The sequence below is a fragment of the Physella acuta genome, unplaced genomic scaffold (genome assembly GCF_028476545.2).
Source record: "Physella acuta isolate Inbredline_101_S28 unplaced genomic scaffold, ASM2847654v3 ptg000745l, whole genome shotgun sequence".
Taxonomy (NCBI): domain Eukaryota; kingdom Metazoa; phylum Mollusca; class Gastropoda; family Physidae; genus Physella; species Physella acuta.
In genome coordinates, this window is record NW_026732263.1 from 1 (window position 1) to 27,645 (window position 27,645).

General features: G+C 42.1%; 1 protein-coding gene across 1 annotated transcript in view; it reads left to right on the plus strand.

Annotated features, from left to right (window-relative positions):
- The first annotated feature begins 1,970 nt into the window (after positions 1-1,970).
- The window catches only part of LOC131950219 (sorbin and SH3 domain-containing protein 1), a 107,316-nt gene continuing 81,641 nt past the window's right edge, over positions 1,971-27,645 (plus strand). The window contains exons 1-2 of the mRNA XM_059312289.1: positions 1,971-2,018; positions 26,142-26,296. The gene's annotated coding sequence lies outside the window, so the exon portion shown is untranslated. The remainder of the gene's footprint in view (positions 2,019-26,141; positions 26,297-27,645) is intronic.

Genomic DNA, 27,645 nt, shown 5'->3' on the forward strand with positions numbered 1-27,645 from the left:
GATAAGCTTATCGTGGCCATTGTTTTGTTTATGTTTTTGGCCATCTTTCATGGCCTTATTTTTTTTTTACTTGTGCGGTCATTTTTGTCGAGGCGCTTGTTTTATTTATCAGCATTTTTATCGTGGTTTTTTTTTTTGTTTGTTTAGTTCTTGGCCATCTTGTGTGAGTTTTATACTTTATGTAACTCAGTAGATTGTAACACCCTACACGCTTACCCCCTATCTGGTTTTATTTTGTTTTACTTGGATGTATTTTCTTGTGGCGAGTCCCAGCTGTCCCCACGGGCTGTAGTGCAGCTGTTTATTTGTGTACCTTAGAGTCACAGTAGTGGTCATTGCCATAACAGACGAGCTCAAATACTGGCACCGACGTCACGATTAATTCGGTTCGCTTTGGAAAACCGCTTCTTGCAGGCAGACAACGCATGCTAGAAAATGTTCCATTTACATCCAAACATTTTCTAGAGTAGTTTCCCCTAGACAACAAAAATACATCATTATATTTTGTTGTCCAAAAATATCTGAGTCTTGTTATGAATTTCTTTTTAAAATAATAAACTATCTTGCAAGATGTTTGTGTTTTAATGTTATAAATTGTCAACAAGCTTTACTAACAACTATTTTGGTATGTGTTTCACGAAGTTAGTACGGGACGAGTTAGACAATGGGGTAAACAAAACAAAAAACGAAGACTTTTTAAAATCAAAGTTTTGTTTAAGCTTAGGAATAAACCTTTGGAAAAAATAACAAAAACGATTATCATTTTTTCCCTCATTCGAGAAATATTAGAAACCAATAAGTCGGATGTGTATTAAACAAGACTGTGAGTCATGACCTAATACACACCATATTTTTTCTCTTTGAGTTATGGAACCTGGTTTTGTTAGTAGCAGGGTTAGATTCTGCTATCTATCACTACGGTAAGGGCCCTAAACTTTTATCAGCAGTGCATCATTCTAAATAGCAGAAAACCTTTACACTGTCTACCCAAATATTACCATCTCAATATCCCCCCCCCCCCCCCCCACACACACAACATACACCCGACCACATGCTACTTTAGCAACATCGCCACACCCACCTAACAAATGTTATAACACAACACAATTTCCCTATCAACTTCTTCCCTATTCAGGACAGTCTTCCCCCCCCCCCCCCCAATTAACCCCACCGACTAAACCCACATCTCAATCTCCCTACCCGTCCACCCCACACACCTCCTACCCACAGTACCACAATCGACCACCCACATCAACCACACACTCTCACACTGCTATCCTGTCACCACTCCAAATACAATATTATATTCTGTAATTAAAGCCTACAATGTTCCTGTTTCTCATAGTATCAATAGTCCTAGACCTAACATCACAACTTGATGACCTACAGAAACATGCAGAGTTTGTGAAATCCTACAGTATTTAAGTCCAACAAACTTATCGTGTATTCTTCATACCAATAGCTTGTAAAAACCCTCCCAAGGGAAATCACTCTATGTTTTACCATTCGTGCTGCATGCATTATTAACATGACGCATTGTTACATACACCGCGAACTCGACAACTAAACCGCCATGATTTATGTATGCAACAGCCTGCTAATATAATTTTTTTAGAGTTCCTATGTAGGTAGCACATGCCCCAATAATTTTTTAATCAGCGTTACATCGCTTACTACCAATCCGCTGTACCGTACGACTTGCACCCACGCATACTGAGTTTAGAGATTCCTACAACTATAAACAAAATGCCTCACCTGCCACCCTCTCCCCCCACCCCTATCCACCTCATCCGGCCACCCCACCCCAGCTCCCCACACAGGCTAGTTTAGGCCACTAGCACCGCCAGAAGTTGTCCGCCCTTATTCGCCCCTCCTCTAGCGGGCCTGTAGCTTGTAGATCACCCATATTGATCTGTGGGGCCCGGGTAAGTTTGATACACTCCCCCCCCCCCCCCCCGGTCCAGGCGTGACTCATTTTTGGCCGGAGGTCTGTGTGGAATTTCTTGGACTATCGCCAGGTAAGATAATCCGCTGTTCGTGGACTTAATTTACCTACGATTGTCTCTGATAATCTCTGAATGATTCTGTAGATTCAATGTATTATGTATATTTGTACCGACTGAATTAAAAAAAATATACGTTACATGGTGACGTCACATCAGCATCACGCCAGTAGTATTAGGTCTGTTTTTAAGGATTCCCCCAATCCTTCTAAACCAGACCGGAAGTCGAATCCACATATCTGCGGGGTTGTTAAACATGCGCGGAGTAGTAATGCCAAGAAGATTCCGGTCATTCGGGAACGACCTGGCTAAAAACTGTGTCCTAACCTAAATTAGTTTAAATTAATCTATTTTATTTTTTACTTAACATAACCTAATCTAACTTAACCCAATCTTGTTTAACCTAACCGTACAAAACTACACTACCATATACAAATCTACACTCGCAAGTAACGCAGCACACAACTGTTTTAACCAAGTGATGTGAAGCTGGGCTTTTAACCTACTTCTTGATGTCACAATTTTGATGAATACTCGGGCAATAGCCCGCATTCAAATTGGGCCACCATTTAATATTTGCCTTATCGCCCCATCGGCCATTTAATGTCTTATCGTCGCATCAATGGGCGCCTCACGTCCCACACAGAGCACCTCACTTCTCACACATAACGCCTCACATCCCACCACATTGCACCTCACATCCCTCACATAGCGCCTCACCTCCCACACAGGGCTCCCTCCACCAACAGCAGACCAGATCGATTCATACATTGATTCTATGAGAACTTGCCAGAATCCAACAATTGGCTCTCTCTGCTGTTTACATTATTTGCATTGAAATATAATATTAATATAACACAGATTTTAATAAATGGTTATATGTTCTAGGCTATTTTTTTTTTTAAACTTTATTTATAACGAATACAGTCATTGTTGATTAAAATTCGTTTGAGTACTTGAAAAATATTCGTCTACTAAGAAAATTCGTTTTTTTTTCTCCTGCATTGTTTAAAATCTATTAGTCTTCATTCACCTGAAATAATCATTTTCTGAACTTAATTCTAGGCTTCTCTCCCATTGTCTTCTTTCTGTTAGATTAAAAAAATTATTTAGTAGGTGGTCGCCCTTTACTTCCCCTTAGAAAAAAAAACCGAATTAAAATTTGCTAATTGTTAGGTCTCCTGGCATCATCTTTCTCCCGCCCCTATCGTCTGCTCCGTCCTTCAGGCTCCTTGTTATCTTCTGCCAGATGTAGGGGAGAAACAGCGCGGGACTGTTTTCAGGAATAGAATGTTAACTTTTTTTTTTACCTACCGTGTTAGCCAGTTGCTGTGTAGCAGCTACACGGTAAACAAACTGTTGCCTGCAACACGGAGCTGACATTGTACAAGGTTACACACGCTACACGGGTGAGTCAATGAAGGTTACGGCACTCGTTATGTTCTCGTGGTCTGTGTAGCTTTGTCGTGTTCAATACTTTATGTGGGTACCTCAGTCACAACCTTATCTTTATTATCCCCCCCCCCCTGCCAATACCGCCTCCCCCCAGGGGGAGATCGTCACATTGAGTCCACAAATCGTGTCCAGATGTGGTACTACCTGTGAGATCACACCCAACCCACGGCGCTGTCCTTGATAACGATGACGTCATCGTCTCACTTTACCTCACCTTTGTGTTGGTGCATGTGTGTGTGTGTGGATGTTAATAAAGACCACCGTGGAATCTAAGAATTACCTCTTCTACTTACCCATTTCCTCCTCACCTTTGTTCTCGTGTTCTCTCTGTCTCTTCCACTCTCTGTCTCCCCCTCTCTCTCTCTCTCTCTGTTCTTCTCCTTCCCCTCTCCTTCCTCACTCTCCTACATTTGGTGCCAGAGGTTGCCCTATTAAAACCTCACTACAATATCTCACCTCGTATAATTATATTATAACATCACACACTATCTCACCTGTCTATATAAACATAACAAGGGAACGAACTCTAGCTCTCAATGACAGAGTATTGTCCCCTAGCTTAAATAATCCCGCCATGATTGTTGTAAAACCCGATGCCCTAACACATAATCCGTTTATTTTAAAACACCGGTGATTGTTTTTGGCTTATGCTTTCATTTGGTTCAGCGATTTTTTTGCTCGTACCTTGCTCTATAAATAGCCCCGCGATGGTTCATGACGTGTAGTAAAAACAAAAGTGTGTGGATTGTTTCCCCTGAATGCACCACTTAAAGTACCGAGTCAGCGAAAATTCACTGAGCAACGAAAAACATTCAAATTTTGTACTTTGATATTTAAAAAATAAATAATTTGCAATGTTTTTGTTTTATTTTAACATTTAGTTTATTTCTTTAAATCTTCTGAACTTTGAGGTAGATCTATAAACTTTATAACTGCTGCAAAAGTTGGGTGTAAAATTACATGAAGCTAAAATTAGAAGTAAAGAAGGTTTGAAGGTGTAAAAGAAAAACAACCCGCAGATTTTATTCCAGGGTGCCAATAAATATTTATGCGTGTTAGACGGGGGTGTGGGGGGGTGTTTAGAGAGGGGTAGAGATGGGCGCTAGATTGTCTGACGTTGCGAGCTGTTTACTTCATCGCATCTGTTGGTTTAGTGGGTTCTGACGTCACGTCATCACAATCCACTCTTGTATGTGATCACGTCATCACACTCCACTCTTGTATGTGATCACGTCATCACAATCTTGTATGTGATCACGTCATCACACTCCACTGTTGTATGTGATCACGTCATCTCACTCCACACTTGTATGTGATCACGTCATCACACTCAACTCTTGTATGTGATCACGTCAGAACACTACACTCTTGTTTGTGATCACGTCATCACGCTGTACTGTTATATGTGATGACCACATTAAACCCATTCCCTCACTACTTCCTATATGTTAGGACCTCTAGATGTTGGCCATGTAAAATCTTCTACTTATTGGTCAAGTTAGAACCCCAGATTGCCGTGTGAATCCCACTATAAATTGACCATGCCAGTACCTTTTAAAGCCACCAACAGTTGGTTAGTTTGAAATGTTGGCCGTGCTAGGACTCTGCATGGTCCAGCTAGAGATAAGCTAGGTAAACATTGAATGGCGGATACAATCCCAACTATGAACCTTTATTGATTAGATCACACCTCCCCCACCCGTCCATAACGTGTTGCTGACACTACCCACCCTTACTAGTTACATATCTAGCTGTACACGAGTGTGTATGTGAGGAGTCAGTACGGTACCAAACGATGGATGCCAGCATAGACAGAGGTACTTATATAAGGTATTAACGTTGGCTGGTAGCCTTTATAAGGTCTTTAAGTTTGCTTGGTGGGGGGGGGGGGGGTTGGTCGGTAGCTTTTATAAGGTCCTTGTTTGAGGAGTTGACCGGTAGCCTTATAAGGTCTTTAAGTTAAGGGAGTTGGGCGGTAGCCTTCATAGGGTCTTTTAGTTGAGGGAGTTGGCCGGTAGCCTTCATAAGGTCTTTAAGTTAAGGGAGTTGGCCGGTAGCCTTCATAAGGTTTTTAAGTTAAATGGCCAGTAGCCTTTATAATGTCCTCTATTCGTCGAGGGAGGGGTTTAGCAGTAAATCCCAGATACAACAGGATTAGTCATCGCGTCTAGCGTCTATCAGTCTGCCCACCTCCCCTACCCCTACTACCTAGAGACTAAAACACCTCAAACTGTTTTCATATGTTTGAACATTAGTCACCATATTAAAAAATCGACTTAAAAACGTGTCTGTTTAAATGTCCTGTCTGTACTTAAATATCGATTTCTTTTCGTACACTTTACAAAACTGTATAACGTATTGATTTTATTTTTAACATCTATTTTAATTGAACATATGATAACGTTCAATTATAAAAAGCGTTTTAAATCTGTCCGATAACTAAAACTGATCATTGGTGTCACTAAAAGATAGAATTGAATTAATTATAGAATATTTTTTTCTTGCTTTGTTAGTTGGCCAGGCTTGACCACCTGGGTCATCCTTACACGACATCTGCTACTGCCTCCACCACAACCCCCCCCCCCCCCCCCCGCGATTTTTCGATTGTAGTACCGTAGTACACTTGACCTTGAGAGTACTTTATTGTGACACGTGCCCAGATGCACGTGCCAATCTGTGTCACGTGACCGGTGTAAAGTCGCTGTCCAGTAAAACTGACCAGACCCTCCTGTAGATCCACTTGTCCCTCGCGTTTATTCAGGACCACTTCTTGTTTGTTGACCTCCCCCGATGAATGACCCCTCGGGACAGCGTCACCTTTGACCCGCTCTACACTCCACGCTCATTGGTCCGTTTTATATCGGCTCTTTTGCCGCCAGTGGCATTCCATTGATTTTCATCACCCTATAATTGGAGGGGGGGGGGAGGTTCTTCAGGTTCTTCATATAGGCCCAGATTTAATAAAACTCGTTTGTGCTTTCATCTTAAAATTATCTCCTATTTTTAACTATATTCAATTCTATAGTGTACCGTGTAAATACCTTGCTGTGTTGACTGTGTTGTTCATTGATGTAGGCGAGGGGTCTCTTTGTCTGTACACCACCCTGATGCTTAGTGATACAGTCCATACTCAAACTGTTCCCCAACCAAGTCCATCCAGATCCAGCCCTCCTCAAGTTATGCCACATCTCTACTCCACCCTGATCCAGCCCTACCCCACCCTAATCCAACCCTCCCCCACCCTGATCCAGCCCTCCCCTACCCCAGCCCTACCCCAGCCCTATCCCACCCTAATCCAACCCTCCCCCACCCTAATCCAACCCTCCCCCACCCTAATCCAACCCTCCCTCACCCCGATCCAACCCTCCCCTACCCTGATCCAACCCTCCCCTACCCCAGCCCTATCCCACCCTGATCCAACCCTCCACCACCCTGATCCAACCCTCCCCTACCCTGATCCAAACCTCCCCTACCCTGATCCAAACCTCCCACACCCAAATCCAACCCTCCCCCACCCTGATCCAGCCCTCCCCCACCCTGATCCAAACCTCCCCCACCCTGATCCAAACCTCCCCTACCCTGATCCAAACCTCCCACACCCTAATCCAACCCTCCCCAGCCCTGATCCAACCCTCCCCCACCCTGATATAGCCCTACTCCACCTTGATAGAGCCCCCCCCCCCCGCCCCAGCTTCAGTTAAGACCCAAAACAATGCCCCATCGATTTCCGGATTGGGTCTGAGCTTGTAAAATAATGAACGCCATCACCACTGGATGTTCTTTATTCCGTTCTAATCGATGCCAATGCTTGGAGGTATTGGCTTGTTCCTCCGTGTCTTGGGTTAAGTTTTTCAGTTAGCGGATGTGTGATCGTCTGCTGTGGCTCGATCAGTGAGCGACCGTGTAGTTTCACGTGCGGATATTGTAAACAACTGTTGTTGTTGTCGTGAGACGAGTTCACTGAGGTCAAGGTCGATTGACGGAACCGTCCACGCGGATTGGTAAGATTTCTTTCATTTGTATCCGATTGTTCATTGTATGGTTGAGGATACCGATATCTGATAATAGACTCTTCCATAAATGGGTGTGTTAGGTTGTTTGTAGTATTATAATCTTGACTAGTTTTATTGTTAAAAATTAGGGTTAGTAGGCGTATGGTAGGACTAGGTTTGGGGTTAGGTTTAGAGATAGGGATATGGTTAGCATTGCCATTAGCAAGCGATGTGTGTATTTAGTTAACTACCACTAACCTAACACCCCTTTTTATAGAAGATTCTTTTATAGGACTGTTGATTTTTACTGTATCGTTTGATAGTATCTTAATACTGGTTGTATCATTACATATCTCGTCATCTCCCATTCACAAATTACGTCAAAAGTGTTCAATATCCCACCCTAGTACCTTTGTATGTCTACTTTAAATTCCCGCTTATATCCTCAACTATTCCCATACTATATTATGTTCTATCTGGTATCGCCTTAGATAGCAATGATAGAATATCAACCTAACACCGTAACCTAGCACACTACACATAAAAGAACAGTTTAAACATTTACATTTCTCCTTACCTCCCCTTAGCCAAGTCACCAGGAGTATCGCCCCCTTATTTTCACAAACTTATTCTTATCTGTGTTTAAGATTCGCTCTAATTACGTCATAATCGTTGGGGGTGATTTATGAAATAACGGATCCGGTCTGGAATGCAGTGAAATCTATTTTTAGCCGGCATTCAGACGTTGTGATGTGTTGAATAACTGTCGCGACAGCTGGGGCCAGCGCTTGTCATACATCTCTAGTCATTCTGACAACACGCCATCATTGTTTATACATCAACTCCCCCCACACTCTTACTCAAGTAAACTAGGATAACACCCCCCCCGCCCTCATATGTAGCTATAGTAATGTTATCAACGTTAACAATTTTACTGATAGAATGCACACTGAAACTATTCCACACACATGCATAGAATTAGGGAAGTGGAAATGATGGATTTTCTTAAGGTTGAAGTAGGCCGGAGTTAATACTTACAATAATGCGTGTTGTGTTCGAGATTAGCATTGGTGTCATCGATTGTGTTGATTGAACTGTCGCGCCCGTTGATTAAATTGGTGTTAATGCGTGTGAGACATTGATTACCATCTGTTAAATCGCTGAACACTAAATCACACGAGAAGATTTTAAGATTTGTTTTTGTAATTCTCTGTTGGCGTTGTGTAGCGGGTTGGTTGTGTGTGTGTGTGGGGGGGGGGGGGGGGGGGAGGTTCGTGACGGATACCTCAGATGCTACTTGCATCTCTCTATCTCACATCCCAACCTCTCTGTGAAAACTATGCTCCATTGTGCACATGATTAACACGTATCTGCCTATGACAATGCTGCATATGTCACTCACCTGATCTTGTCAACCTGGTCCTATTTGTCACTCACCTGGACCTACCTGCTACTGACCTAGCCCCCCCCCCCCGCTACTGACACAGTCCCACCTGCAACTAACCTAATCTGCAACTGACCTAGCCCCCCCCCACCCCCCCCCCCCCCCGCTACTGACCTAGCCTCCCTGCTACTGATCTAATCCCACCTGCAACTGACATATTCCCACCTGCAACTGACCTAGTCCCACCTGTGACCTACTTAGGTCGAGTCATTTTTATTTTTTTGACATTGTATAATTCCTTATATGGAATGATGGTGTAACACCTGGGGTTTTTCCACTGACTTATTAAGGTGTTTGAGACATAGAAATTTTCCATTAAAATCTGATTGAATGATTCTGATCAGATGATTATCCCAACCAATGGCGACATGAGTTGAGGATAACCTCCCCTGTCACAGAAGTCTTTAATTGCACTGCACACTCGCAACACGAGGCAGTTTATCTTGACCTGGCAGTCTACGAGGCAGTTTTACCTTGATCAGGCAGCCGTCCATATTGTCCGGCTATAGACTCTGACCATTTGAACGTGAGAGTACTTAAGACCTGTGTGTGCCTTGCTTTCTTCAGTTGATTTAGTCTTCTAGTTTAATATTACTTGTCGCTAAGTTAGTCTTGAAGCTACAGCAGTGTTGTGTGGCCTGTGGCTGTTCTTTAGACAGTGTAGAAATCTGTGATAGTGTTTTTTCCTGCATTTTGTAAGTTGGGTTTTTGATATTTTATACATTAAATATTTTATCTAGTTCATCTTTGTGTTCTGCCACAACTGTGTTCGCTGATTAAAAGGTCGTATGTAGATTGGATGAGTGTTAATTACAATAGTATCACTAGCTTCCCTAGACATTAAATTCGAGCCCTAGTGGGTCGTTGTGTTAAGTGTTCATCCACTTAGGCCGTAAGGTATTTGCATATGACCCCGAAAAAAGAATCCGGGGACGTTCTCCTTCTATTTGGCTGATAGATAGGTTAACGTTACAAAGTGGGAGCTCGCCGAGATTTAATCTGTCGTTCCAGTTGTCGGTTATATCAGTTGAATACTAAGGTTAGTTGGATTTAGTTGTTTTTATATCCAGTAGCGCAGTGTTCTTACAACGCGCGCTCAGGCTAGAGTATCTAGGTCAAATAAGCAGACGTGTCACGTCCTACATTTAGAGGTCAAGTACACGGCCCAACGCTGTGTATTAATTTAAAGAATCTAGGCTTGTTGTGATTTTCAAGTTAGTGTTATGGAGTCTTTTTTGGCTAATCCTACTTTTGAAGAGGTCGAGAAGTTGAGTAGAAAAGTTTTGGTTAGTGTTGTTAAGGAATTGAAATTGGATTATTCTGTTACGCAGAAATCAGAGGTGTTGAGAGATAAAATTGTTGTTCATTTCATTAATGAAGGAGTATTTGATGAAAGTTTGTTGGCTGGTGTGTTGCTCCGCGAGGAGAAAACTCTAGAGAAGGTAGAATTAGAAGCTAGAATTGCTTTAGAGAAAGAAAAAGTTGCTTTAGAGAAGGCTTTAAAAGAACAGGAGTTAGAGGCTAAAATTGCTTTAGACAAGAGGAGGTTGGAATTAGAGTTTGGTCAAGTTAGTGATGTCACTTCTCCGGTAGATCCAAAAAAGTTGTCGGTAGGGCAAGTGATTGCCAAATTTGGGAAATTAGTTCCTAAATTTGATGAAACAGATTTGGTCGTTTTCTTTAACTCGTTTGAGAGTTTAGCGAAGACATGTGAATGGCCCGAAAATTCCATTACTGCTTTATTGAGCTCTGTCCTTACTGGGAAAGCTGCAAAAACATACCAGGCACTCTCTCACGACGTTCAAAATAACTATAGTTTGGTCAAGACTGCCATTTTGAAGGCCTACGCACTGACGCCCGAGGCCTATCGGACAAAATTCCGAACACTCCGCAAGTTACCCACACAATCATATGTGGAATTTCTCTTTGAAAAGGAGAAAATATTCTCAAGGTGGCTACACTCTGAGGAAGTTTCTGAGTTTGAGAAACTCAGGTCACTTATCCTAAGGGAAGAATTCCTATCGTCCCTGCCTGAAGAGATACGACTACACATACTGGATAACAAGATAACTGACATCCAGAAGGCTGCTGAGTCGGCTGACACATATATGTTGGTGCATAAGAAACCACCAGTGTCAGGAAACCGCCTCAACCCCGTGCTTCCCCTTTTTGGCAGCAATCATCCTGTTGGCCAACATTTGAAGGCATCACAGTCCAGAGAGAAACCAAGATCAACTCTCAATCGTCGAGCAGTATGCCAGTTCTGCAAAAGGTCTGGGCATCTTGTCAAGGACTGTTACAAACGTCTTCAGAATAACAGAGAGGTGGTGCGTACTTCCGCGCACTACGCTCTGTCCCCTCAAGCAGCCAGTTCAACTATGAACTCTAGAATTCTAAAGGACTCTAACCCTAAGTGTCCGCAAGAAGGTAGTCAAGTCTCCACACATTATGTGCAGTCACATTTTGACTGTTCTCGCCACCATCCAGTTTCTTCCGAGTCTACCGATCTCGAGAGATCGAGAAAAGTTGACTTTTCATCTTTTATTGCTGAAGCCATCATTAGCAAACCAGGTGATCCGTTGTCTCAGCGGAATATCACCGTCCTAAGAGACACCGGAGCGTCACAATCACTCCTTTTGAAAAGTTCAATGGACATTTCACCAGAGACGAACACCGGAAGGATTTCCATTATCCAGGGAGTAGGGACGAAATCTACTGTCGTCCCTCTACACAAGTTTGCCCTGAAACATCATCTCGTCGAAGGTGAAGTCATTTTAGGTGTGATAGATAGTATTCCAGTCCCAGGAGTACACCTACTTCTAGGGAATGACCTTGCGGGAAGCAAAGTATACCCCTGTACGGTTTCAAACCCTTTGTCAACAGTTCCAGATAATGATTATGAACTGTATCCTGCATGTGCGGTGACAAGAAGCCAGACCAAACAATTGGCTGACACAACGTCTGAACCACATCTACCATCATCGTCAAGAAATTCGACTCCCAAACTGGAGTCTATGCTTCCAGAAAACACAAGCTTGGGCTTACCCCTGAGGATATCTCAGGAAGACATCATTAAAGCTCAGCAAGTCGACGCGGAACTCAAAGCAACGGTCGAAAAATCTCTATCATCTGACGATGGAGAATATTTCTCCGAGAACGGCCTCTTCTTTCGTCGCGCTATACCAGTGATTGCCTCACCGGCCGAACCATGGTTGGGTAAAAACCAGCTGTGGATCCCTCCACCTTATCGGCATGAAATACTTAAGCTGGCACATGATCATCCAATGTCAGCGCACCCAGGTGTCACTAAAACGACGGCGAAGATCAAAGAACTGTTCTTTTGGCCCAAAATGAGAAAAGATGTGTCGCGTTACTGTAGAAGTTGCACGAACTGTCAGTTGGCCGGAAAGCCAAACCAGACAATTCCTAAGGCCCCTTTGAGTCCGATTCCTGTATTAGAAGAACCTTTTTCTAAAATCGTCATGGACTGTGTAGGTCCCTTGCCTAAAACCAAGGCGGGCAACGAGTACCTACTTACCTTTATGTGTTCAAGTACCCGTTTTCCCGAGGCGATTCCCTTACGGAACATTAAGGCAAAGACTGTAGTCAGAGCCATGACCCGGTTCTTCACTACCTTTGGATTACCTAGAATCGTGCAAACAGATCAAGGCAGCAACTTCACCAGTCACCATTTTCAGGAAGCGCTAGCCAAGCTAGGCGTTACCCACATCACCAGCTCAGCCTACCACCCTCAGTCTCAAGGCGTACTTGAGAGGTTCCACCAAACCCTCAAAACCATGCTAAGGACATTCGCTAACAGTAACACCCAATGGGATGAGTCTGTTCCTTGGATTATTTTCGCCGCGAGGGACTGTGTCCAGGACTCTTTAGGCTACTCGCCTTTTCAACTTGTGTTTGGACATTCTGTCCGTGGCCCCCTGAAGCTGATACATGAACGGTGGACAGGTACCAGCGATCATCCTGTGGAAAACTTCGACGATTTTCACGTTCGACTGAAAGCCGTGTGCGAAATGGCTCACAAGAACTTAAGAAAGGCCCAAGTGAGAATGAAAGGACTGTATGATAAGAGTTCTTGTAAACGAACATTCAATCCAGGCGACAAAGTTCTTGTGTTAGTGCCTAATCTGAACAATGCGTTATCCTTGAGATATTGTGGACCCTTTACTGTGCATTCAAAATTAAGTGATTTGAACTATGTTGTCAATACGCCCGACAGAAGAAAGAAACAGACCGTGTATCATGTTAACTCACTGAAAAAGTATTATGATAATTGTAACAATTTTCAATCCACAGCTAAAATTACTTTACCTGTATGTTCAAATGTTTCTGATGATGTGATACATGATAAATTGAAACCCCCAAAATTGGTAAATTCTTCCTTTTTAGATAATTTGAATGTCCACCTTATGCATTTGTCCACAGAGGAAAGCCATAGATTGTCTCAGTTATTTGAGACATTTCCCTCTATTTTTGGGGATGTCCCCAAAGAAGCGAAGGTTCCCCCTCATGATGTAGACGTTGGTGACGCAAAACCCATTAAACAACACCCCTATAGAGTTAACCCGGAAAAAGCTGCTTTGATAAAAGATGAAATTGATTATATGCTCAAGAATGATATCATTGAGCCCAGTTTCAGCAACTGGAGTTCCCCATGTCTCCTAGTCCCGAAAGACGGTGGATCTTTCAGGTTTGTGACCGACTTTAGGAAGGTGAATGCGCTCACCAAAGCTGATTCCTATCCCTTACCTCGGATAGAGGACGTTATTGATAAAGTTGGTCAAGCTAAGATAATTTCCAAAATTGATTTACTTTCAGGATACTGGCAAATCCCCTTATCTGACCGTGCAAAAGAAATATCTGCTTTTGTAACCCCTAATGGTTTTTATAGATACAAACGTATGCCCTTTGGTATGCGAAATGCTGGTCAAACTTTCCAGAGGGTCATTAACTCTGTCATTGCTGACATAGACCAATGTGAGGCCTACATAGATGATATAGTTGTATTTTCTAATACTTTTGAAGAACATATTGTTCAATTGACTAACCTTTTTAGAAAATTGTCTGAAGTTAATTTTACTGTAAACTTACATAAAAGTGATTTCTGTAAAGCTTCAATTACCTATTTGGGTTATCAAGTGGGAACGAACCAAGTTCGGCCCATTGAAGCTAAAGTAGATGCTATTGTAAAGTTGCCACCTCCCAAAAATTGTAAAGAGATCAAAAAGTTCCTTGGGATGGCTGGTTACTATAGGCGGTTCTGTCAAAACTTTTCAGCTATTGCTGAACCTCTTACTGCATTATTGAAAAAGGGTGTTGAGTTTGAATGGTCAGATAAATGTCAAGAAGCTTTTTTAACCATTAAGTCATTTCTATCAAATGCTCCTGTTATGGCTGCACCAAATTTTAGCAAGCCCTTTAAACTTGCCATTGATGCTAGCAACTTAGCCATTGGCTCAGTCCTATTTCAAGAAGACAACATGGGAATTGACCATCCCATTGCCTTTTTTTCCAGGAAGTTAAATGAGAACCAAAAGAACTATTCTACTATTGAAAAAGAAGCTTTAGCTTTGGGTTTATCATTACAACATTTTGAAGTCTATGTCTCTTCTTCAACCAATCCAGTCAGAGTGTTTTCTGACCATGATCCCCTGAAATTTACCTCTAAGTTAGGACAGACAAATCAAAGAATATTGAGATGGTGCTTATATTTCCAAAATTTTAATCTGGAAATTTCACACATTAAGGGTAGTGATAATGTTGTGGCTGATTGTTTGTCAAGGATGTAAAATCTTGTTACACACATTGATCATGTGACACGCTTTGTGGTTCATTAGGACCATAAACTGGTTTTGTTTGAGTGTCACTCATATGAAAATGAGTGGTGTGAGTTAGAATTTTTCAAAATTCCAATCTTGTTGAATATTTTGTTTATTTTCAGGTGAACCTTAATTAAAGGTGGTTTTTGATTATATGTAATCTTTTATAATAATATGTCTCATATGGCTCCATTGATATTGTAGCTAGTCATTGAAATAAAGGTCTTACCCTGGCGGGTTTACCACTTTTAATATCCACATGGAAATATTGTAATACCCTTTTTTGAGGGATTTTGATGTATAATTACTTTTTGAAGGGTTACTCCCCTTTCACCAATTGTAAAAGTTGGAGTTACTTCCCTTTTATGTTCAGGGATATTTTCATCTGGTATTATGATTTTGATTGCCTACATTTGTAAAACATTTTTGTTATTTCATTGCCAGATTGGTTCCCTATGTATGTTTTTGTGGAACCTATCTGTCACTTCCAAAAAGGGAGGGGATGTGACCTACTTAGGTCGAGTCATTTTTATTTTTTTGACATTGTATAATTCCTTATATGGAATGATGGTGTAACACCTGGGGTTTTTCCACTGACTTATTAAGGTGTTTGAGACATAGAAATTTTCCATTAAAATCTGATTGAATGATTCTGATCAGATGATTATCCCAACCAATGGCGACATGAGTTGAGGATAACCTCCCCTGTCACAGAAGTCTTTAATTGCACTGCACACTCGCAACACGAGGCAGTTTATCTTGACCTGGCAGTCTACGAGGCAGTTTTACCTTGATCAGGCAGCCGTCCATATTGTCCGGCTATAGACTCTGACCATTTGAACGTGAGAGTACTTAAGACCTGTGTGTGCCTTGCTTTCTTCAGTTGATTTAGTCTTCTAGTTTAATATTACTTGTCGCTAAGTTAGTCTTGAAGCTACAGCAGTGTTGTGTGGCCTGTGGCTGTTCTTTAGACAGTGTAGAAATCTGTGATAGTGTTTTTTCCTGCATTTTGTAAGTTGGGTTTTTGATATTTTATACATTAAATATTTTATCTAGTTCATCTTTGTGTTCTGCCACAACTGTGTTCGCTGATTAAAAGGTCGTATGTAGATTGGATGAGTGTTAATTACAATAGTATCACTAGCTTCCCTAGACATTAAATTCGAGCCCTAGTGGGTCGTTGTGTTAAGTGTTCATCCACTTAGGCCGTAAGGTATTTGCATATGACCCCGAAAAAAGAATCCGGGGACGTTCTCCTTCTATTTGGCTGATAGATAGGTTAACGTTACACACCTGCAACTGACCTAGTCCCACCTGCAACTGACCTAATCTGCAACTGACCTAATCTGCAACTGACCTAATCTGCAACTGACCTAATCTGCAACTGACCTAATCTGCAACTGACCTAATCTGCAACTGACATATGTAGTTAGTCTCACACAAACCCATCGACCTACCAATCTACCTGAGACAAGTTATCTGGCACCGGTGCCAAATACCTACCGGACAGCTATAACACGTGAAGCGATAACCCTTCACGTAGAAAGTTGTTGTGGTCCCACCAACTAACCGGCTCAGAGCTCCATGACCACGTGATACGGGTGGCTGTTGGAAAGTTCCTTCATAAACAAAATTGACTGTTTCCCTCTGGATTTTATTTTCGCTCTGTGGGATTTTACTTCAGGCATTGATGCCTATCTGTGGTAAGTCGAGTTTTACTTACGATGTTATGGCGATGTTATGGCGTGGTTTCATTGGGGTCGGGGTTGTGTGTGTAGTGTGTCAGGCGTGTAGGAGAATACAACATTCCGTGCTGCTGATATTACCTGTGTGCCTATTGCATAATTATTTTGATTCGTCTTACACTTGAGGCATGTTTTTAACTGGCTGGGTCAGTCGTGCTAGGCAGGAAATCTTTCACTAACACATCTTATTCAACTCGATGGCTCCAATACACATGCCGTAATGAAAACCTAATTGGTTGATCAAATATAACGCCCCCGTGTATGCCCACCTATCCCAGTATCGCTTTCAACAGAATCGGAACACGGTGTGATGGTGCGAAACACGGTGATATTGTGCGAAACAAAAAGAGATGGTGCGAAACACCGTGTAATAGTGCGAAACACGGTGATATTGTGCGAAACAGAGTAATGGTGCAAAACATTATGTGATAGTGCAAAATACAGTGGGATTGTGCGAAACAAAGAGTGATGATGCGAAACGCGGTATGATTGTGCAAAACACGATGTGATTATGCGAAACACGATGTGATTATGCGAAACACGATGTGATTATGCGAAAGACCGTGGTGGTGAGATCTGTGTACATCTCTACAACATCACCATGAGACCTGTTGCTTGTGGACCCCACCAATTCTAGACCCCAACATTGAGACGGCCCAGCTCTATCCTAAATGTGACAACACACGCACGATATCACACGTGACAGTGGCACGTAATCGTGACACCCCATGTCGTGACGACCCCTGTGTTGGTGTTCCACAAACCAGCGCCCCTCATGTTCCGTGTACAATTGTACCCTCGCCCAGTGTTCGTGTGACTAAAGATCAACATAACCCCTATCGATTTCAACTACCTGAAGATATTTTTTGTCACTTGTAAATCACGCCGTCACGCTTCACGAGGCAGGAACAAAACAACGTGTGTGACCAACCGTGACGAGTCGGTGTTACGTAATCAGATGCGATACCAAATTACCTGTCAATAAGGTAGGGCTTTACCTGTGATAATAGATCATGTGTGTAACGACACAAGTGTCATAGGAATTTAATCGGGGATTAAAGGCAAAGCCAGCTTTAATGGTTTCTGTCTAGTTGTGGATTATGTATTACCTGCAGTACCGTTATGTGCTGCCCTACATGTAGTACCGTTATATTTTACCGGTAGTAGTGTTATTTTCTTACACAATGCTTGTGGTTTTACCTGTCTATAGTACCGTGATGTTTTACATGTCTGTAGTAGTGTTACCTGTATTTTCTTCTGCAGTGCTTGTGGTTTCGTTGTTTTACCTGTAGTACCGTTACCTAGTCCTGTTTTACAGCTATTAACACTGTAGTACTGTCGTGTATTTTTTGAAAGTTTTGTTATAGCCTGCCTATATATAACACATTTTATGTCGTGATGTTGTACCTGTTTCTATTGTTAGGTTGTACCTACCACCACTGTAATGACCCAGAATATTTAGAGAATTCGCTCATTGACAAAAACCGTATTCTTATTCACACCAATATTTCACCATCTCCGAATATCTCGTACAACTCTCGATGAGAAATGCTCTTCTTCAATCCTCGGGTAGAACTGCGCCTGGTCGTGCCTCAATGGAAGTAATTCAGTTGTCAGTCACCGTTTCTTTCCATTGTACCCCAACTTTTGTACATGCTAGCTGCGTCTACTAGAAGTTGTAGTCTACAGTTAGTCTACGCCCCACGTACGTGAAGCCTCCCCCCCCCCCTCCACATATGGGGAGCTGACCTCAAGATCAGATCTCAGATAGCAGAGGAGGCAACGCCGAGTATCCCCAGTGACGGAAGTGACGCCACACTCGGCTATTTATAGCCGCATGTGATGACTCACTGGGACTGGCTACCCGGCGTACGTACGATAAGACGAGAAAGTGTAAACGGCCACTAGGAACTCCTGGATCCGGTTTCTTATTGTGTGGGGACCAGCAGTCTAACGTTTCTAAATATTTGGTTTTACCCTGTTCTTCAACAGTTTTTTTCCCAAATAGATATGCTCTAGCGGTAAATATTGCAACCATTTTTTTTCTTTATTTTGTTTTTCCTATATCTTTATATATTTTTTTTTTTAACTATGAACAACCCAAATAGCTAAAAAATAATTGCAATATTAGTTTGACTTGTTTTCGTATTACTATCACTACCGTACTCTATTAATTGGTACCGTTTCTTCCCTGTCTTCATAATTCGAACTCCTTAACGCCAGCGTGCCCCCCCCCCCCCCCCCACATGCTCACGACTAGCCAGCATTAGCTTTACCTTGCCCAGCCAATTTGTCTCCCCTAGCGCCTCCACAGATTCCTATCTGTACAGCCTGAGGGGGCTCGAACCAATGATACACCACCCAGGTGGCCAGGTCATATAGGTCAGGGCCATTCCAGGTCAGGGTCATTTCAGGTCAGATAGGTCAGGGTCATTTCAGGTCAGATAGGTCAGTGCCACTATAGGTCAGATAGGTCAGGGCCATTACAGGTCAGATAGGTCATTGTCACTATAGGTCAGATAGGTCAGGGCCATTCCAGGTCAGATAGGTCATTGTCACTATAGGTCAGATAGGTCAGGGCCATTCAAAGGTCAGATAGGTCAGGGCCATTCAAAGGTCAGATAGGTCAGGGCCATTCCAGGTCAGATAGGTCAGAGCCATTTCAGGTCAGATTGTTTCTCCAGGTCAGTGCTACTATAGGTCAGCTAGGTCAATACCACTCCATGTGATATAGGTCAATGCCACTAGAGGTCGGTGCTTTAGACGTTACAAGCAGCCGGTGAGTGCTTAAAGCGACAAGGTCAAGGCTGTCTGAAAATCGCTGACAGTGTCGTTAGTCAATATTGAAACCATTTGTTGTTATGTATACTTCACATGACACGATGCTTGGTTAGATCGTCACGCTTCATTGGCTGGTGTTAGAATATTTCCTACCTCTGACACTCTGCTGCTGAAGTATGATGTTCACATGCCGAGGGTACACGTGAACACGTTGGCATATTACGGTAGCTGTCTGTGGTTATGTTTAGAAATAATGTAGTGTCTAATGATTTCTTGGAACTGTCATTAGGCACACAATGACTGTTGTTTTCTTGGACGTGTCACAAGTCACCCAGTGTCTTATGATTTCTTGGAACTATCACAAGTCAGACAATGTCCGTTGTTTTCTTTGAATGTTCACGCTTCATTGATTACTGTACCTTTTAGGAAGTTGTGTCGACCAATGACGTGTGGGGACTCATATGTGAGTGTCACATATTGACATATAAACTGTTTACAGTGATGATACATACAGACAACATGCAGACAACATGAAGATAATATGCTGATTCACTGTTAATTTCTTGACTAACATACAGACAACATACAGGCAACATACAGATAACATGTAGGCAGAATGCTGACAACATACAGACAACATACAGACAACATGTAGGCAGAATGCTGACAACATACAGACAACATACAGACAACATGTAGGCAGAATGCTGACAACATACAGACAACATACAGACAACATGTAGGCAGAATGCTGACAACATACAGACAACATACAGACAACATGAAGGCAGAATGCTGACAACATACAGACAACATACAGACAACATGTAGGCAGAATGCTGACAACATACAGACAACATACAGACAACATGTAGGCAGAATGCTGACAACATACAGACAACATACAGACAACATGTAGGCAGAATGCTGACAACATACAGACAACATACAGACAACATGTAGGCAGAATGCTGACAACATACAGACAACATACAGACAACATGTAGGCAGAATGCTGACAACATACAGACAACATACAGACAACATGTAGGCAGAATGCTGACAACATACAGACAACATACAGACAACATGAAGGCAGAATGCTGACAACATACAGACAACATACAGACAACATGTAGGCAGAATGCTGACAACATACAGACAACATACAGACAACATGTAGGCAGAATGCTGACAACATACAGACAACATACAGACAACATGTAGGCAGAATGCTGACAACATACAGACAACATACAGACAACATGTAGGCAGAATGCTGACAACATACAGACAACATACAGACAACATGTAGGCAGAATGCTGACAACATACAGACAACATACAGGCAACATACAGACAACATACAGGCAACATACAGACCAAATTCTAACAACATAGGGCATACTAAATGCGGACCACATACACACAACATACAGACTTCAGACAACATACAAAATGCTGACGCCGTTTGTTGCTTGGACCAGCCTCAAGTCACGCCACATATTATCTACAATATCGATCTACGTCTGCTTATCGTCTGGCAAACACCCCTACATCCCTACACAAGCGTCCGTCTGCTTGCTCGGTGTGGCGGGAATTTTGGTTTCATTCATCCAGCGTGATTATACAGCAGTTAAGTCCCTTGTGCCACGGCACGTAATCAAGTCAATTGGGATCGATCTAATTGACCACTTCAGTGACGCCATGTTGGTTTGGTCCAGGGGGCATTACTCGTCACGCAGTTTTCATTTACTAAGTGCTATTGTGGCGGCGCTCAAATCCGTACACAATTATCTTGTGTCTAAACTAAAATGTGTACAAAACTATCTTGTGTCTAAACTAAAATCTGTACAAAATTATCTTGTGTCCAAACTAAAATCTGTACAAAATTATCTTGTGTGTAAACTAAAATGTGTATAAAATTATCTTGTGTCTAAACTAAAATGTGTATAAAATTATCTAGTAAACTCACGACATTCAGTAGTAAATTATTTTGTCGTGATGCAAAAAATCGGTACACAATTTATGATGCTGTTGAGACACTAAATATGTGCACACATATGTTGAGACGACACTAAGACATGCGTCCAGTATTCACTAAAATATGTGCAAACATATGTTGAGGCGACTCTAAGATATGCGTCCAGTATTCACTAAAATACAGTACTGGTGGATGTATGTTATGAGAGTGTAAGAGATTACCATGATCCCGACTACTGGCTCAACGTTTACTTAAGACTGCGGGATTAGTGGGCTGTTCTATATTACTTTTTCATTGTAGGACATTTGACATTATAGACCATTATATACTACACTCCATTTTACAAGCTTATATTTAGTTCGCAACGTCTGTTTGTTTGTGGGTTTGTGGCAAATCTTGTAACATTATAGATTATTTGATTGATACTACCTACCGTTTGACATTATAGACCATTTGACATTACATACTGTTTTACATTATAGACCATTATATATTACACTCAATTTTACAAGCTTATAGTTAGTTTGCAACGTCTGTTTGTTTGTTTGTGGGTTTTTTGGCAAATCTTGTTACATTATAGATCATTTGATACTTTTATATATTTAAGACAAACTGACATTACGTCATGTTTTAATTCTGCTTGACTACCTGGAGAAAATTAGGTTAAAATATTCCCACCGCCCCCTCCCCCACATTGCCGTCACATATCAACTAATTTTTTTCACCTGCCCAGCCGTATTAATAACTAGCACAAAACTTCCATATTAGGAACACGCTCCGGCGCTCCTTATATTTTTAGCCGGCTGAAAGAAAATTCCAACTGGCCTGCCATTTTCAAGTTTTACAAATACACAAATAGTATACGGAGTTGTGGGTACATGAAGAAAGTAATTTCCCCTTGGCGATGCACTTTAGCCTAGTTCCCACTCGGTAGGATCGCTACAGTACATAAGGACGTACACGATTTGAATGTCTCGACTATGATTCATATGTGGCTACACATACACGCACACCTCAGGTCGTCACCGCTCTAAGACATACTGTCAGGATATCTTATTTAGGTTGGTGTCAGTCTTTCTGTGTTGGGCTGACTTTTGGTGTTTAGCTGAAGTGTCAGTGTTTAGCTGAAGTGTCAGTGTTTAGATAAAGTGTCAGTGTTTAGCTAGTGTCAGTGTATAGTTACAGTGTCAGTGTTTAGCTAGTATCGGTGTTTGGTGAAGTGTTTTTTTAGAAGTGTTTTCAGTGTTTAGCCGTATATATTTCACTTAAAGATTTTAATCAATTTCTTACATAATTAAGGTAAGCCCGGCTCTATGGTTTTTTAAAATTACAATTTGTAAATTGATTATTGGCACTTGTACCGTGTGACGCAATTATAAATCGATTATTTGCAATAGAACCACGTGATTCAAGTTTTATGTAGAGACAGCCGGAGGAAGAGGCTTAACATTAGTTCGTCATTTTGCAAAGCAGAAGATTTTAATGGAAGCTCCCATAACGTCAGATGTGTATTTTGGAGTGGTTACGTGTGTGTGTGTGTGGAGGGGAGGGGGTCATGGCACCAAACGGTAAATATAATACCGACAGTACCGCTTGCATAACTACCCACTACGGCAGTGTTATTTATATCATTCACCCCCTACCCCCCCCCCCCCCACTGAACCCCATTGGTAAGGTCTGAGTTAATCAATTCGTGATGTAGACATCTCGACCATTTTGGCTTATAAACATCGATCCCTGTCTTGACTCATGTCTGATCCCATATGAACCCAATTTTTTAGGCTTGCAAACCCCGACCCCTCTGACTACTGACTCTCTCTTCTCTGACCCCCATGACCCCTGTTTACACTACTTGAGGTTAAAGCTCAAACGTTTCTCAAAACTTGGCCTACATTTACTCGAAAAATCAATCACGCGTTGTCATTAAACGCTTGACATGTCAACCTTCGATTTCTATGAGTATCGATTCTATTTTTAAATGATCGATTTTAGTCAATTTTAATGGTGTTGGGGTTTAGTTTGTAATATATTTAGATTTGTTTAATGTCATAGATTTTTTTTTACCGTCAACCACAAAAAATATTGACAAATGATTAGTTGTTTTTGTTAGGCTTCAGTGTGTCGTGTTGGTCAGTGTGTCGTGTTGGTCCGTGTGTCGTGTTGTCCATGTGTCGTGTTGGTCCGTGTCTCCTGTTGGTATGTGTGTCGTGTTGGTCAGTGTGTCGTGTTGGTCCGTGTATCGTGTTGGTTCGTGTGTCGTGTTGGTCAGTGTGTCGTGCTGGTCCGTGTGTCGGGTTGGTCCGTGTGTCGTGTTGGTCCGTGTGTCGTGTTGGTCCGTGTGTCGTGTTGGTCTGTGTGTTGTGTTGGTCCGTGTGTCGCAGTGGTCACTCAGTGTGTTGGGGTGGTCAGTGTGTCGTGTTGGTCCGTGTGTCGTGTCGGTCCTTGTTGGTCCGTGTGTCGTGTTGGTCCGTGTGTCGTGTTGTCCATGTGTCGTGTTGGTCCGTGTCTCCTGTTGGTATGTGTGTCGTGTTGGTCAGTGTGTCGTGTTGGTCCGTGTATCGTGTTGGTTCGTGTGTCGTGTTGGTCAGTGTGTCGTGCTGGTCCGTGTGTCGGGTTGGTCCGTGTGTCGTGTTGGTCCGTGTGTCGTGTTGGTCCGTGTGTCGTGTTGGTCTGTGTGTTGTGTTGGTCCGTGTGTCGCAGTGGTCACTCAGTGTGTTGGGGTGGTCAGTGTGTCGTGTTGGTCCGTGTGTCGTGTCGGTCCTTGTTGGTCCGTGTGTCGGGTTGGTCCGTGCGTTGTGTTGGTCCGTGTGTCGTGTTGGTCTGTGTGTTGTGTTGGTCCGTGTGTCGTGTTGGTCTGTGTGTTGTGTTGGTCCGTGTGTCGCAGTGGTCACTCAGTGTGTTGGGGTGGTCAGTGTGTCGTGTTGGTCCGTGTGTCGTGTCGGTCCTTGTTGGTCCGTGTGTCGGGTTGGTCCGTGCGTTGTGTTGGTCCGTGTGTCGTGTCGGTCCTTGTTGGTCCGTGTGTCGTGTTGGTCCGTGTGTCGTGTTGGTACGTGTGTCGTGTCGGTCCCTGTTGGTCTGTGTGTCGTGTTGGTTCGTGTGTCGCAGTGGTCGATCATTGAGTTGGGTTGGTTAGCAATTGTGTGAGTCACGTCCTTTATCTTGTTACATGATCTGTAAGCCACCTAATTAGTTGTGTCTAGCTAGGAAGCTCTCAATTTACAATTAAACAGAAATAACTTTCGGGCAGCTAAAAAAAGATCATGAACGAATAGTTCTATCCACGAATTTAAAATACGGTTTTAAACAATTATTTACAGTGTCAAACTACACCATACTCCCCCATCCCATAATTCTCCAACCTACACTTTCAAACCACGTTATTCATCGTTTTACCATCCCATATTGTAACTTTTTAAAAATCACAACTCCGTGAAATCGTCGTTAAGACATTCCCCACCCTCCCCACCCCCTGCAAGTGTTAAGTATTGACACTGCACGCCTTAGTGCACTCTCATTACACCACGTGACATAGTTTAGTTAAAAATATTGCTTCAACTTACTACACCCTCTTTAGCAATTGGCTAAATTAATTTGGCAACAAGTTTGAGTTTTAGCCTCTTACCTGGCAACTTGAAGCACTTTGTTGATCCCATCCTTCATGTTGACTTGCTTCATTGTGTTGGTAATTTGAAATCTATTTGTCATACGCAACCACAATATAAAAAATATTCATCTTACAAATACGTGTAGTGTAAATAAACAAAACGTAAACATAAAGAAGGAACGACAACCCACCTTCTGCCCCTGTATTAAGTGTGGCATTTAATTCCTCATCAGATGGATGAAGTTTCTTCCTCTAAAGGAATTGGGTGGGGCGGATGTTTTTGGTACTGATTAGATGAGCACCATCATTTCTGATGCACCTGTTAATAGGACTTCGCTCACCTAGTTTGGATTTCAGCGTAGAATTAAGAATGGGGTTTAAATTTTAGACTGGGGTTTTTTAATTAAGATTGGAGTTTAGAATTAGAATTTGGGTTTAAATTTTAGATAGTAGCTTTTGAATCAAGATTTGAGTTCAGATTTTAGATTGAAGTTTTCGAATTAATATTGGAGTTTAAAATTAAATTGGACTTTAGATTTTATGTTGGAGTTTTTTAATTGGAGTTTGAAGTTTCTTCCTTTAGTTTGTATGAACTACAAATGCGACCAGTGTTTCTTTCAGACTTTTTCCTCCCCGGAGAGGGGTGGAGGTACTTGAAATTTTCGGGGGCGGGTGTAGAATTTTCTGGGAGGGGGCGGACACTGGAAAAAGTTTATAATTATATTTCGTTGAATGGGACGGTAGACATGTTTTGGGGTGTGTGTGTGGGGGGAGGGGAGGGGGGGGGGGGCAGGGTGGAGCCCCCTCCTCCCAAGTAGAGTTGCCTGAAACTCTAAATGTGACTTTTGTCATGAATGAGATTAGGTGCATCGTTTAGGGATATGCCTATGACTATATGTTGTATAAAGTACCGATTCTGGATAAAAATCCGTTTTCAATGTCATTTTTCGTTTCCGGTTAAATTTAATTAAGGTGGTGATTTTGGTTTTGGTTTTAGTTTAGAGAAAATAGACAGCACTATCAACCTCGCGCCCGTTGTATCCTTTCTCAACGGGCCATTTTTCTCGTGTTAACATGTTTGTACTGTTAATATGTGAGCTCATCCTTACCTTATTATTATTATTTGTTTCACGCTGACACCTTACGTTATGTAAGTCGACCAGCTGGGCCCCACGTGCTTTTATTTTAAATTCTCACACAACTAGATACTCACACATGTAACACACCTGTACCGACACACCTGTACCTACACACCTGTACCGACACACCTGTGACCTACCTACCTCTACTCACCAGATTAACCCAAACAGCAAGGCGTTCTACGAGGGTCTGCAAGTGGACGACACAATTGTGGCCATCAATGGCCAACAGATTCACGGATTAAATCACAACGAGGTCCAAGCACTCATCAAGAACGCCACCACAGGAGCCTTAACTCTTTTACTGCAAAGGTGAGTCGGTGTGTGTGTGTGTGTGTGTGTGTGTGTGTATGTGTGCATCTGGTGAGTAGCTCAGGTAAGGTTGTGAAGACTGAGACGAATCGTTGTGTCAGCAGTTTTTGTTACGTAGATAAATGTTTGGAACAGTTTCCACAAAGCATTGTGTAGCCGAACATTGAGTCTGTTGTTGTTGTTGGTGATGGTGTTGTACAGTTGTTTACAGAAAACTATTTTATTACAAAAATGCAAACTTTTAGAACATGCACATTTAACGCCACTAAAAACAAAACGTTATGTTTAAGCCTTATCTATATTTTGTAATGTTTTGTCGTCCCCCCCCCCCCCCACCCTTCTTGATGTGTGATGTTGTGGTGTGTGTAAAAATTGTTCTATTTTCACTGTCCCTGAATAGGTCTTATCTTTTTAAAGTGCAGTGTTCACTTATCTTTATCGATCGGTCTATGCACATCGGTACGGTACAACATGACATTCTCGCATGGATATCTCAGTTTACTTGTCAGTTTAATGTAGCTTTTTCTTGAACGTCTTTTGAACTGCTATTGATATCACTTTTGCTCAACTTTGTATATTTAACTCAACCCCCCCCCCCCCCCCCCCGCCCCTACAAATAGGCAGTCACTCTGTTCATTTATTAAAATTCCCACGCGGTTGTCGCACCTGGCTGTTGCTAACATACTTGTTAGTTAACAATTGACTTGTTAGTTAACAATTGACTTGTTAGTTAACAATTGACGGTTGAAAAAAAATTACGAACATTCATGCTTGGGTGATTTTACAGGGGTGAATTTTATCGGTTCACTGATGCGTGTCATGCCATGTGCTGTATGATGGTGCCCAGTGCTAATTGGGTAACACATGTGTTTTACATTAACATATTCGTTACAATTAGCAACATATACGAATTACACACAGCAACACATTTGGTTTAGACTGTTATACCCCTTCAAAAAAAAAAAGAAAAACGACTTAAGTGTGCAATAGTGCCTTTTGTAGAATGTCCCTAAGATTTGAATGTCAAATTGGGTCTTGTGTAGAAGGTCCCTAAGATTTGAATGTCAAATTGGGTCTTGTGTAGAATGTCCCTAAGATTTGAATGTCAAATTGGGTCTTGTGTAGAAGGTCCCTAAGATTTGAATGTCAATGTGTTGTAGTGATTGGGGATTTTTATATTATTTAATATAAATACAATACTACGCTATACACCATAGATCACTATTGTGTATTTCTATCACGGAAAACATTTGTTCTGACTTTTATTGTTTACTCTCCCTGGCCATTCCGGTTGACTTTAAGGAGAGGTAAAGAGAAGTTTTTGAAAATATTTGAATTGATAAAATTAT